Raw genomic sequence first — 13,276 nt, 5'->3', positions numbered from 1 at the left:
CTGTATTTGTGAATGTTTTTATATCTCCTTCATACTTGAAGGATAGCTTTGATGGGTATAGTATTCTTGGCTGAAAGTTCCTCTCTTTCAGGGCTTTAAATATTGGGGTCCACTCTCTTCTAGCTTGTAGAGTTTCTGCTGAGAAATCTGATGATAATCTAATAGGCCTTCCTTTATATGTTGTACTCTTCTTTTCCCTGGCTGCCTTGAGAATTTTTTCTTTGTCATTGTTTTGTGTCATCTTTATTATGATGTGCCTTGGAGTGGGTTTGTTGGGGTTAAGAAAACTTGGTGTTCTGTTTGCTTCTTGAATTTGAGGCTTTAGTTCCTTGCACAGGCTTGGGAAGTTCTCATCTATTATTTGTTTGAGTATATTCTCCATTCCATTTTCTTTCTCTTCTCCCTCTGATATACCTATTATTCTTATGTTATTCTTTCTGATGGAGTCAGACAATTCCTGTAGGGCTTTCTCGTTTTTTATTATTTTTGAGTCTCTTTCTTCTTCTCTCTGTTGTGCCTCAAGTTGTTTGTCTTCTATTTCACTAATCCTATCTTCAATCTGGGCTGTTCTGTTAGCTAAGCTTGTTACCTCGTTTTTCAGCTCGTGAATTGAGTTTTTCATTTCTGTTTGATTTGTTTTTATAGTTTCAATTTCCTTGGTAATATATTCTTTGTGTTCATTGAGTTGTTTTCTGATCTCCCTATATTGCCTTTCTGTGTTTTCTTGTATATCTCTGAGTATTTTTAAGATTTCTATTTTAAATTCTCTGTCATTTAGCTCCAAGGCTTCCAATATGTTAAGTCTTTTCTCCATAGATTTTTCCACATCTATTTGTGTTACCTCTCTTTCTTTTGTATCCATAATATTCGATTTCCTCTTTCTTATCGGCATCTGAGGGTGGTCTTATTGATAGCACTAATTAGAATTAATAAAGAGTAAAAAGAAAAAAAAAAGGGTAAAACACCCCACAAAAAAAAACAGTAATAATTTATTATTTCCCCCTTTTTTCTCTCTTCTCTTTCCCTCCTCTCCCCTCCTCAGGGAAATATCGTGCCTATAATGGAGGGCCTGATTTGGGGTGAAGAGTTCAAGGGGCAAAAAAAGGGAGTAGGGACCTACTAAATGCAAAAAAAAAAAAAAAAAAAAAAAAGGAAGAAAATCTTAGACAAGCATAAGATGATTTGCTTGTAAGTGATGGTCAACTAAGAGATATAATGAGAGGGATAAGAGGGAATCAGAAAAAAGGACCAAAAAAGAATAATAAAGAAGAAAAAATAAAAATAATAAGTAAAAATCTGTTGTATTAAGTGGAGCGAAGACTAAATACACTGGAGACCTTGGGTTGGGAGGACCCAAAATGCCACAAAAATAAACAAACAAGAGAGAAAAAAAATAAAAACAAAAGCAAAAAAGAGAAATAAAACCAAAAAAAAGCCTTGAGTTTCAAATTAACTAATTTGTTCGTGATTGAGGATTATATGGGAGGAAAGTAAAATGAGAAAAGAAAAAACGAATAGAAAGGAAAAAATAAGAAAAAGAGAAAAACGAAGGAAGAAATAAAATAGGAGAAAAAACAAAATAAAGCAAGACAAAAAAAAAACAAAAGAGGAGAGAGTGAGAGTTAAGTGTTTTGGAGTATTACCTTAAAGGAGGGTGAGGATGAAGAAGAAAAATAAAATGCAACACTCATGGGTAGTGTAGTTCAAGAAAGGGGAAGCATAAGATGGGCAGAGAATAGAAGGACCGAGGTGGAGGAAATAAAGGCAAAAAGATAGAAGAAACAAGCAACAACAACAACAACAACAACAAAAAATTAGTGGATCAAGTTGTAAAGTCTGTGAGTTTTTCTTGATTTTGAGAGGTTAACTTCTTCCTTTTTCTTTTCTCTCCCTCTTCCTAGTCGGTGACTCTGTACCCCAGGCTCTGCCCCTGTGTCACTCTTAGTTAGGGATTTGCAGTTGATGGGATTCTATGGCAATGTCATATAATTGGCTTTAGTCTTGCTGGAAGTAAAGGCTTGTTGGCGTTTGCAGGGTCCAACGATGAGAGAGTTTGCTTTCCTGGATTCTCTCTCCTAGTCCCCCCTTTCTGAATTAGCAGCCTGGTGATTCAGCTATAAGGCTGCAACTGCTTCTGCCTGGGGAGTAAGAGGCTCAAAGAGCTGGGAAATCCCCACTCTATCCCCACTCAGTGCAAGGCTTTGGGAAAGGCTCTGAGAGTCAGGGCCTCCAGTGTAATCAGGCGGGGGTGGGAGTCAATTGTTGTCAAGGTGACTGTTCAGCGCCTATCATTTAGTTGGACCTCTCAACCCAGGCTTTCCACACTTTGTAGCCTGTTTTTGCAGGGAAGAAGAGGCACTAGTCTCTGCTTACGACTAGTGTAGTATAGACCTTATTATCTGCCAAGTCCTTCTTGTTAGCGTTTATCCCTGAATATGGAGGCTCTATCCATCAGAAGTTGCCCCCGCCCCTTTAGCAAGAGGCACTAAAAAATATCACGCCTCTTGTCTTGGATCGCTGAACTGAGAGAGATCTTATCAATTAGAACCGAGGGTGCGCAGATTTTATGGGTTAAGCTAATTTCAGTGATTGGGTCGCAGCTGTGTTTCAGAAGGTATTTTAGGCTGCCTGCGCGCACCCCTCCCCCAACGCTTGATTGTTAGCTTGAATGGCTGGGTGAGGTGCCCCGCCCACGGAGAGAATCTCCCAAGCCTCTCCCGCTCGCCCCGCCGCTGGCGGCTGGACCTGTGCTGCCATTTTTAACCCTGTGTCCTAGTGTGTTTTTTATACCAACATTTTTTTACCTTACATAATAAGGTTAAATGCACCAGGATTCATTATTACTTTTGAGAAGGTAAGTTTAGGATTAGAAAACACATGAATTTAGCAATTGCCATGACCAGGCAATGAGAAAGCTCATTACCTACAATTTCTCATTTAATCTTCCAGTCAGTCCTATCAGGAAGACACTGTTATTCTCATTTACCAATAATAGTCTCAGGTTTAAAGAAGCTCAATAACTTTAACAGGGTCATATATTAAATTATAGTACTGAAATTTAAACCCATGTTTATCTGATCCACATAAACTTTATTTATTCAGAAATTGAAAAATTTCAATATAAAATAAGAAATTCTTCTAAGATATATGTGTAATATACATATAATATATAAACAGTTTTCTATGTGGTATGATTTCAGTGAAAGTTACTTTGTTTCCAAACACATCAATCAGCTGTATTTCCCGAGCCAAATAAATTTTATTAAAACCACAGACAACAAATAAATTTTATTTTAAACAGAAATTTTGATTAGTTAGCAGTCATTGTCTAAAGCACTATGTTGAGAAAGATTCTGAGGAGGATGTTTCCTGCCTCAGCATCCAAAGAGTGTTATGACCAATCAGTGATGACTGCTCTGACTATAAGAAAAAATAAAAGCAGTTAGCATAAGTGCCAAGTGTTTGCTATCATGGAAATATGCATATATAACCTTGATTTAAGCAAAGTTAGTTTCAGCAGTTATTAGTTCAGTTCTCTTGGGAGGAGGCCTACATTTAGCCTCATCATTTTTTATATCTCATTTTGTGAGAAAGTTAATGAGATCTTATCCTAAGAGAAGTATTTCATAGTCATAAGAGCAAGCAAATTGTGGGAATACACTATTCATGGAGAAGAAGATAAGGAGCATGAAGAGAGGTGAGAAAAGCCAGGCAACTAATCAAACTTAGTTCATTTTATAAATGTCTCCAGAGGGCCATTATTTAAATTCATCAAAAGTGAATCACAAAGCAATCTTGGATGGCTTTATTGTTGGTTCACTGGTATTGTTTATTGTTATATAGGTAACCACAATCTCATAAAATAAAAATTAGTATATTAAAATTCACTTTCATTTGAGTACTAAACTTATTTTATAGTTGTTTCTAATTCCTTTTCAGTAGGAATTAATATGAATAGTTTTAGATAGTTAGAGGAAAATTATAGAACCATATCTACATTTTTTATGAGAAGGGGCAAGAAGTAAGAAATCTATTTTAGGTGGAAAGGATAACAAAATGAGTTTAAGCAAAGTTAACCCCTATCAATGAGTACTTGTGTCCAGGAGAAAAAAAACTTAAGGAAGCTTGGTGGGAAAGCCTAGGATAATTACTGAGGATCAGTATAAAATCAAATATTGAAGTAAGAGTTAAACAAGGGTCAGAAATTAAACATAGGACACATTTTCTCTAACTGGCTGTTTTATTCACACTAATTTCTGCCAAAAATACTATTAGTTAAGCCAACTTCATCAAATTTCCTGTTGCTTCAATCAAGAAGTCATCCGAAATGATATTTTTCATTAGCTGATTTGGCTGAATGCAAAATTTGCCTATATTCTATACAAACACAGTCTAAGTCATATTGTAATTCTTGATTTGATGCTTATCTTGATTTACCAGCACTAATAAGATGTACATATTTGCAAGTTATGTTTTAAATTTAATTACTCAAATAATTCATGTTAACAAAATTAAACTTAGTATGATTTCTCATGAGAAAGAAGAATATGAAGTGAGCTCATTTATGCTAATTTCATTTTACCTTTAATATCCATACAGTTGGACAAGTAATGTCTCTAATATCTTCACAGAATTAAATTGGCCTCAATAATAGCAACTTCATAATATTTGTAGAATGACTCTACGAGGGTATGAGTATTCTTAGAAATGTGGGCCTTGGAGAGCTGTGGTCAAGTTCTCATAGATCAGTAATCACATTAGAAATTTAAGGCAAGTAAGCTTAATGTTTATTGAATGGCTTGAGAAATCATAATCCTCAAAATTGTAACATAGTGCAGCAGGGTTATACTTTACTTACAGAAAAAGCCCAGGGCATGAACAGGCACCTCTGAGCCAAGAAGTGACAGCAGACATGCTAATAAATAACTTCAAATAATAGTACTGTTTATATAACATTTTGATACTCCAAAAAACCTTTTCAAACTATTTTATTTTTTGAATAATCAAAGATTTGCAAAATAATAAGATATGCAAAATAAAAGGATAACTGTTAAATGAAATTAATAAATTTAAGACCAAAATATCAGCAAAGTTGCTCTAAGACACACACTTTTATAATGACCTGGTGGGTGAATCAAATAGTTACCATAAAGTTGGGAATTTCTCATTAATTGTTTGAATAGTCTCTCCATTTCTGTCCTCCTCTCTTCTTTTTCTGATATACCCATTATTATTTTTTTTAATAATTTTATTTTTTTAATGGGGTGACATCAATAAATCAGGATACATATATTCAAAGATAACAAGTCCAGGGTATCTTGTCGTTCAATTATGTTGCATACCCATCACCCAAAGTCAGATTGTCCTCTGTCACCTTCTATCTTGTTTTCTTTGTGCCCCTCCCCATTATTTTTATATTGTTCTTTCTGATGGAGTCAAACAATTCTTGTAAAGCTCTTTCATTTTTTTAAATTCATGAATCTCCCTCTTCTCTCTGTAACATCTCTGTTTTTCTGTTTCATGTCACTGGTTTTTTCCTTTGTCTCATATGTTCTATTAGCTAAGCTGACTCTCTCAATTTTTATTCATGCATTGAAATTTTCATTTCTATTTATAAAGTTTCAGTTTCCTTGGTGACCTCATTTAGTTTCTTACTGGTGTTTTCTCACATCTTGTTGAGAATTTTCTGAACCTAAATTCTGATTACTCTATCATTTAACTTCAAGTTTTCCATGTGATTGGGGTAGCTTTACTGGAAATTTTTTTAATTTCTTTCTAAACTACATCTCTGTCTTATGTAACCATGGTATTTGATTCCTTCTACATTGATGGCATTAGACAATGGTATTGTTAAGAACCCTAACAAATACATAATTAAAAATATGAAATATAAAAATTAAAAAGCACAATAAAATATAAAAATTAAAAAATTGATGACATGTAAAATAGAAAATCACAAAAAACAAAGAAAAAATTAAAAATCAAAAATAAAGAAAACATCCACAGTAATAATAATATAAAAATTAAGAGAATAAAATTCAAAAGAGAAAAAAGTGAAAAAAAGTAAAAATAAGATTTTTAGAGATTACTTTTATTTCAGTAATATCATTGTTTTACAAGTTTCAGCTCTGTAAAATTTATGGCTTTTCTCTGTTGAGATGTTGCTGTAGCAATGATGTAGGTGTGATGGGACTGGTGATGGGACACCAGTCACATTGGTGGGTGGGGCATGTTGTAATGGCTTTATAATATTGGATCTATGGATTCAGCTTTCCAGCTTAAAGGCTCTAGTACTGTTGATTCCAGGCCTTTGGGCAATTTTTTCACATCTCAACAGAGCAGTGAGCCAGATGGGGAGCAGTTCTCTTCTTTACAAGAGAGAGTGGCTCCGGAGAGCTAGTTGTAGTGTTTGTCTCTGCCATTCTCTGTATTGTGAAGTAAGGGAGGCAGGATCTTTAAAGATGGGGGCCACAGATTAGTTTTCTCTGTCTCTGCTGAGTACATGTTGCAGGCCAGCCCCAGGAACAATGGCCATGACCCATCACTTTGATGCCTTTTTAGTTCAGAACCCTGTCTACCCCTCTATCTCACCAATCCTCCCAAAAGGAGACCAAGTCACTTCAGGTGTGCCTTTTTTTTACCCCTCAGACAAACTCCAAACAGCCTGAGCCTTCCCCATAGTCCAACAGGAAAGATCCAAAGTAAACAACCTAACACCACATCTTAATGAATTAGAAAAAAAAAGAATAAAGGCAACCCAAATTCAGCAGAAGAAAGGAAATAGTAAAAATTAGAGCAGAATTAAATTAAGTAGACAACAAAAAATCTATAGAAAAAGTTAATAAAACAAACAGCTGGTTTTTTGAAAACATCAATAAAGTTGACAAACTACTGGCTAGACTTCCTAAGGAAAAAAAAATGAGTCATATAAACAAAATATGAAATGAAAAAGAAGAAATTACCATAGATATCATAGATGTGCAAAGGATCATAATAAAATATTATGAAAGATTATATGCCACCAAAATAAAAAACCTAGAAAAAATTGATAAATTCCTAGAACTATATAATCTTCCTAGACTGAGTCATAAAGAAGAAAAAAACTTAATAGACCTATAAGCAGAGGGTGAGGATAGAAACAACTATCAAAAACCTCCCAAAAACTAAAAGTCCAGGACTAGATGGCTACACTAATGAATTATACCAAACATTTAAAAAGTTTGGTACCTATCTTTCTCAAAGACTTCCAAAAAATAGAAGAAGCAATACTCCCTAACACATTTCATGAGTGCAAAATAACACTGATACTAAAACATGACAAGAACAACACAAAAAGAGGGAAATACAAATTATTATCTTTAATGAATATACATTCAAAAATCCTAAACAAAATACTAGCAAATTAAATATAACAACATATTTTAAAAAGTAATACATCATAATCAGGTGTGTTTCATTCCAGTATCCTGAGTACTACAACATATGTAAATTAATAATGTGATGTACCACATCAACAAAACAAACAAAAATCATATGATCTTATTAATAAATGCAGAAAAGGCATTTGATAAGATAGAATATCCATTTTTGTTTAAAACTCTTAATAAAATTGGAATAGAAGGAAAGTACCTCAACATATTAAAGACCATATATGACAAAGCATCAATTAGTATTATACTAAATGGTATATTAAAAAAGGCTTTTCCTCTATAAAATCAGGAATAAGACAAAAATACACTCTCTCTCCAGTCTTATTCAACATAGTTATGGAACTTTTAGACACAGTGATCAGGCAAAAGAAAGAAATTAAAGGCATCCATATCAGAAAAACAAAAGTAAAAAAATCACTTTTTGCAGGAGATACAATCTTGATATATAAAAAACTCCAAAGAATCCACCAAAAAGCTATTAGAAACAAGAAACCAGTACAGTAATGTCACAGGATACAAAATAAATGTAAAAATATGTTTTATTTTTATATGCTAATAATAAAAGTTTGAAAAATAAACTAAAAAAACCCAATTTCTTTTACAATTGAAAAAAAAGAAAAGGAAAATACTTAGGAATAAAATTCACAAAGGATGTGAAGGATCTATATACTGAAAATTACAAAACACTATTAAAAGAGGTTGAAAAAGACACAATGAAATGGAAAAAAATATTACATGTTCATAGATTGGAAGAATCAGCACAGTTAAAATGGCCATATTATCCCCCCAAAATATAAATTTAGTGCAATAACTATCAAAATTGCAATGTTATTTTTTAAACAAATAGAACAAAAAAAATCACCAGGTTTTTTATGAAAACACAAAAAATCCCTGAATAGCAAGAGGAATCTTGAGGAAAAAGAATGAAGCTGGAGGTATCATTCTACCTAGCTTCAAATTTTAATACAGAAGCATGATAAAACAACATGGTATTGGCATAAAAACAGACATAAAGACCAATTGAACAAAATCCAGAACCCAGAAAAAACCCCACATAGATATAGACATACCATCTTTAAGAAAGTAGCCAAAAACACACAATGAAGAAAATAAATCATCTTTAATAATTGGTGCTCGAAAAATTGGAAAGAAACATGCAAAAGAATAAATCTTGATTGCAGTTTACCTCCCAGCACAAAAATTAATTAAAAATGCATCAAAGACCTAAATATAAGATCTGAAACAATAAATCATATAAAAGAAAACATGGGTACTAAACTCATGGACCTTGGCTATAGAGAACAATTTATGAATTTGAACCTAAAGGCAAGGGAGGTAAAGGCCAAAATAAATAAATGGAACTGAAAACCTTCTGCACAGCAATAGAAACTGACAGCAAAATATATAGTCAGCCAACAAATTGGGAGAAGATATTTTTGAACAATAGCTCTGATAAGGGGTTAATTTCCAAAACATATATAATTCACAAAGTTCTGCAACAAACAAGCAAATAATCCAATTAAAAAATGGGAGAAGACCTGAACAAGCACATCTCCCAAGAAAACATACAAATGGCCAACAGATACATAAAAAGATATTCTTCACTAGCAATTCAAGAAATGCAAATCAAAACTACAAAAAGATATTACCCCAAACCTATTAGATTGAATTTTATCAACAAGACATAATAACAAGTGTTGGAGAGGGTGTAGAGAAAATGGAACCCTCATTCACTGCTGGTTGTAATGCATTTTACACAGCCATTATAGAAGAAAGAATGGTGGTTAATCCAATAGTTAAAAATAGAGCTACCATAAGACCTAGCAATCCCTCCACTGCCAGAAAACCAAAAAACTCAAAAAACATTGGTAGGTAAAGACATATATGTACCCTCATGTTTATCACAGCATTATTCACAGTGGCCTAGACATAGAAACAACCAAAGCGTCCCTTGAGAGAGGATTGGATAAAGATGTGTGTGTGTGTGTGTGTGTGTGTGTGTTTGTGTGTGTGTATATATATCATATCATATATATATATATCACATTATATATATATATAATATTATATATATATGGCCTTTATATATATAATGAAATACTACTCAGCCATTAAAATTTATGACATAGTGACATTTATGCCAACAGGTATGGACCTTGAGAACATTATACTAAGTGAAATAAGTTAATCAGAAAAAGCTAATAACAATATGATTTCACACATGAATGGGATACAAAACTAAGACTTATACACAGAGATAAAATTGAAGTGGTTACCAGGGTGATGGGATGTAGGGAAGAGGAATAGGGTGAAGCATTGGAGAAGGGTGTAAAAAGGGACAAATATAAGTTGACTGAAGATGATTTAACTTAGGGTAATAGGCACACAACCAAATGAACAGTTTAAATGCTATATGTTTACCTGAATCCTATGTATACTCTTATTGATCAATATTACCTTGTTCAATTTACTTTCCTAAATAAAATTTAAAAAAATAGAAATACAAATTGTTATTTATAGAATAATTATGGCAATATAAAATACAGTTTAGAAAATATGGTCAATTATATTATAATAACTATGTTATGAGTTCAGATAGGTATGAAACTTATCAAGATAATTACTTAGTAAGTTATTTAATGTATAATTACTGTGTTGTACTGAAACTAATATTTTATGTCAGTTGTAATTAAAAAATTTTAAAAATGATTTAAAATTTAAAAACAAAACACTCACAAAAATTAGAATAAAAACTATAAAAATTAAAAAAAAATAAATTTAAAAGAGAATAAAAGGATTAAAAGAAACAATAAAAAATGAAAAATAAATTTTGGCTTTGAGAGGTTTCTTTCAGTAGGTGTCACTGTGTTACAAGTTTTAGCTCTGTTAAATTACTGGGCTGCCCTCTCCTCAGATATTGCAGTCACAGTGATGTAGGCAGGGCTGCAGTAGAGTTGGATGATTGGGGTGTATTGTGAGGGCTTTTTCACTTTAACTTTTAGGATTTAGCTTTCTGCTTCTACCAATGGTAATCTCAGGCTTTCAGGCATTTCTTTCCACATCTCAACAGACCAGGGAACCAGACATGGAGCATCTCTGTTTTTCAAGCAAGAGAGTTGCTTTGGAGAGCTAACTGTGCAGTTTATCTCTGCCACTCTCTATAATGTGAGGTGGAGGAGGTGGGATCTGGGAGTATGGGGGGCTGCACTTTAGTTTTCTCTGTCACTGCAGAGGGCAGGATGAAAGCAGTCTGCAAAAACACTAGACATGACCCCTTGCTCTTGCCCCTTTTGTTCACTTTTTCTTTCTCTGCCCCTCTATTTCATCACTCCTCCCAGCAAAAGGAAATCAGTTACTCTAGGTTTCTCTCTGTGTGTCCCTCAGACAAAATACAGCCCTCTGGATAGAGGGAAAAAAACCCCCAAAAAACCAGTCACTCTGGTTTGTCTCCTTTCCAGATCCCACTGCGAGTGAGTTTTATTCTCCAACCCCCTTTTTAAACTATTCCACCTGTAGTCCATTTGGTGCATAGATTTTTCAGGCACAGTTGTGAACTCAGCTGTGGTTCCTTTGCTGTGTTATAGTTGTTTAATTTGTTGAAATTACAAAGGGAGGGATCAGAAGTATCTCTCACACTGCCATTACTTTGAAATCGTCACACTATATTCTTGCTATTTTTTCTAATTCATTGATTTCTGCTTTCATTTTTATTAATATTTCCTCCTGCTCTTCTTTTGTTTATTTTATTGTTCTCTAATTTTTCTAGATGCTTGTTTTAATTTTTTAATTCTTTTTACTGACATATATTAAGCTTATGGATTTTTCTCTAATCACTTCTTTACCTATACTCAAGATCTGATACTTATTTTCCTTAGAGTTAATTTCTGTGAATTCTGAAATTTTAGTGTATATTGCTTCTTACCCAAGTGTTACTTAAAATGATTTATTATTTTTCTAAATTTGAGATATAAATTCAATTTTGTTTTCTATAATCAGAGAATGTCATCTATATTTCTATTTTTTATTTTTTGAATTAAACAGATTTAATTTATGCACTGTATACTCTATTTTTTATTTATAAAATTTTTAAATTTCTTAATTTTTAAATTACAGTTTTAAAATATTGTATTGATGTCAGTTTTACAATCCCTAGATTAGACATTTATATAATTTATGAAATAATCAAGCTAATAAATCTAGTATTCCTCTGAAAAAATATAAAATTATTATAATATTATGGACTATATTGCCTATGCTGTACTTTACATCCCTGTGATTATTCTATAACTCGCAATTTGTACTTCTTACTCACTTCGACATTTTCACCCATATTCCAAACACTCTTCCATCTGGCAACTATCAGTTTGTTCTCTTTATCTATGAGTCCATTTCTGTTCTGCTTATTTGCTTACATTGCTTTTCAAATTTCCCCATGTAAGGCATTTGTCCTTCTCTTGTCTGACTTACTTCACTTAGCATAATACCCTCTCTATTTATTTATGTTTTGGCAGATGGCAAGATTTCATTTTTTTAATAGCTAACTTATATTCCATTGTATATACACACTATGACATTGTCCATTCATCTATATGGACACTTAGGTTGTTTCCATATCTTGACTATTGTAAATACACTATTTTTATAGCTTTTGTGTGTGTGTGTGTGTGTGTGTGTGTGACAGAGAGAATGACAGACAAGGACAGACAGGAAGGGAGAAAGAAGAGAAGCACCAACTCTTTGTTGAGGCAACTTAGCCGTCCAGTGCTTGCTCTCTCACATGTGCCTTGACCAGGGGTCCACAGCAGACTTGAGTGACTCCTTGCTCAAGCCAGTAACCTTGAGTGCAAGCTGGTGAGCCTTCCTCAAACCAGATGAGCCCACACTCAAGCCGGCGACCTTGGGGTTTCAAAGCTGGGTCCTCTGTGTCCCAGTCCGAGCCTCTATCCATTGTGCCACTGCCTGGTCAGGCATAAATACACTATTTAAATAAACATATGTATATATATCTTTTTGATTGAGTGTTTTATGTTTCTTTGGATAAGTACAGGAAGTGGAGTTTCTAAATTCTTGTCTCTCATTATAGTCTGTGTATAACATTACTTTTAATTTTATAATTATTTTATTAATTTTATAAAATATACATAATTATATATCTAATAATTATATGTGGTACCTCTTTTTGAAATTCTGTCTTGAGTATGAAACATTTAAAAAGAGATTCATTTTTGCTTTTATTTTTCTTAACATTTATCCATATTTTGTAATAACTTTTATCCTTATCATAAGATCTTCCAGTATAAATAACTCCATGAGGGCAGGGTGAATATTTGTCTAATTGAAAACTATATTCTTAGCTACTAGGAGAATTCTGAACATATAGTAAGTGTTTAATCAATATTTGTTAAATTAATTCATATTTTCAGAATTGATATTCTGGGTCATAGGCAATTGGTTCTGAAGGTTAGGAGTAATATGGGGGCCAGAAAACAGAAACTTCATTTTCAGATATTAATTTAAGCATTTCAGATATAAAATTAAGACTGTAAAATTGTTTTTCAAATATATTGTAGAAGTGATTGCTATTTATTAATAAAAACAGTCTTTTTTAAAGTCAGTGAATTTCCCTGAGCACATAAACACCAAACTAAACTGAAATTTTCCAACCCCATTCATAATTAGGTGTGGCCATATCATAAAGTTATTACCAAAGATAGAAGAGTGAAGCAATTAGTGTAATCTTTGATTCACTTAATTAAAAGGAAATTGCTTGTCCTGGGCTTTTTCTTTTTGCTTTTCCCATAAACTGAATTAGAGAGGTGATTATGGACCAGCCTTGAACCTGCAGG

This window comes from Saccopteryx bilineata, chromosome X, assembly GCF_036850765.1.
Source record: "Saccopteryx bilineata isolate mSacBil1 chromosome X, mSacBil1_pri_phased_curated, whole genome shotgun sequence".
In the NCBI taxonomy this organism is placed as follows: domain Eukaryota; kingdom Metazoa; phylum Chordata; class Mammalia; order Chiroptera; family Emballonuridae; genus Saccopteryx; species Saccopteryx bilineata.
The sequence above is the reverse complement of the archived record's forward strand: the minus strand, read 5'-3'. Positions refer to the sequence as shown.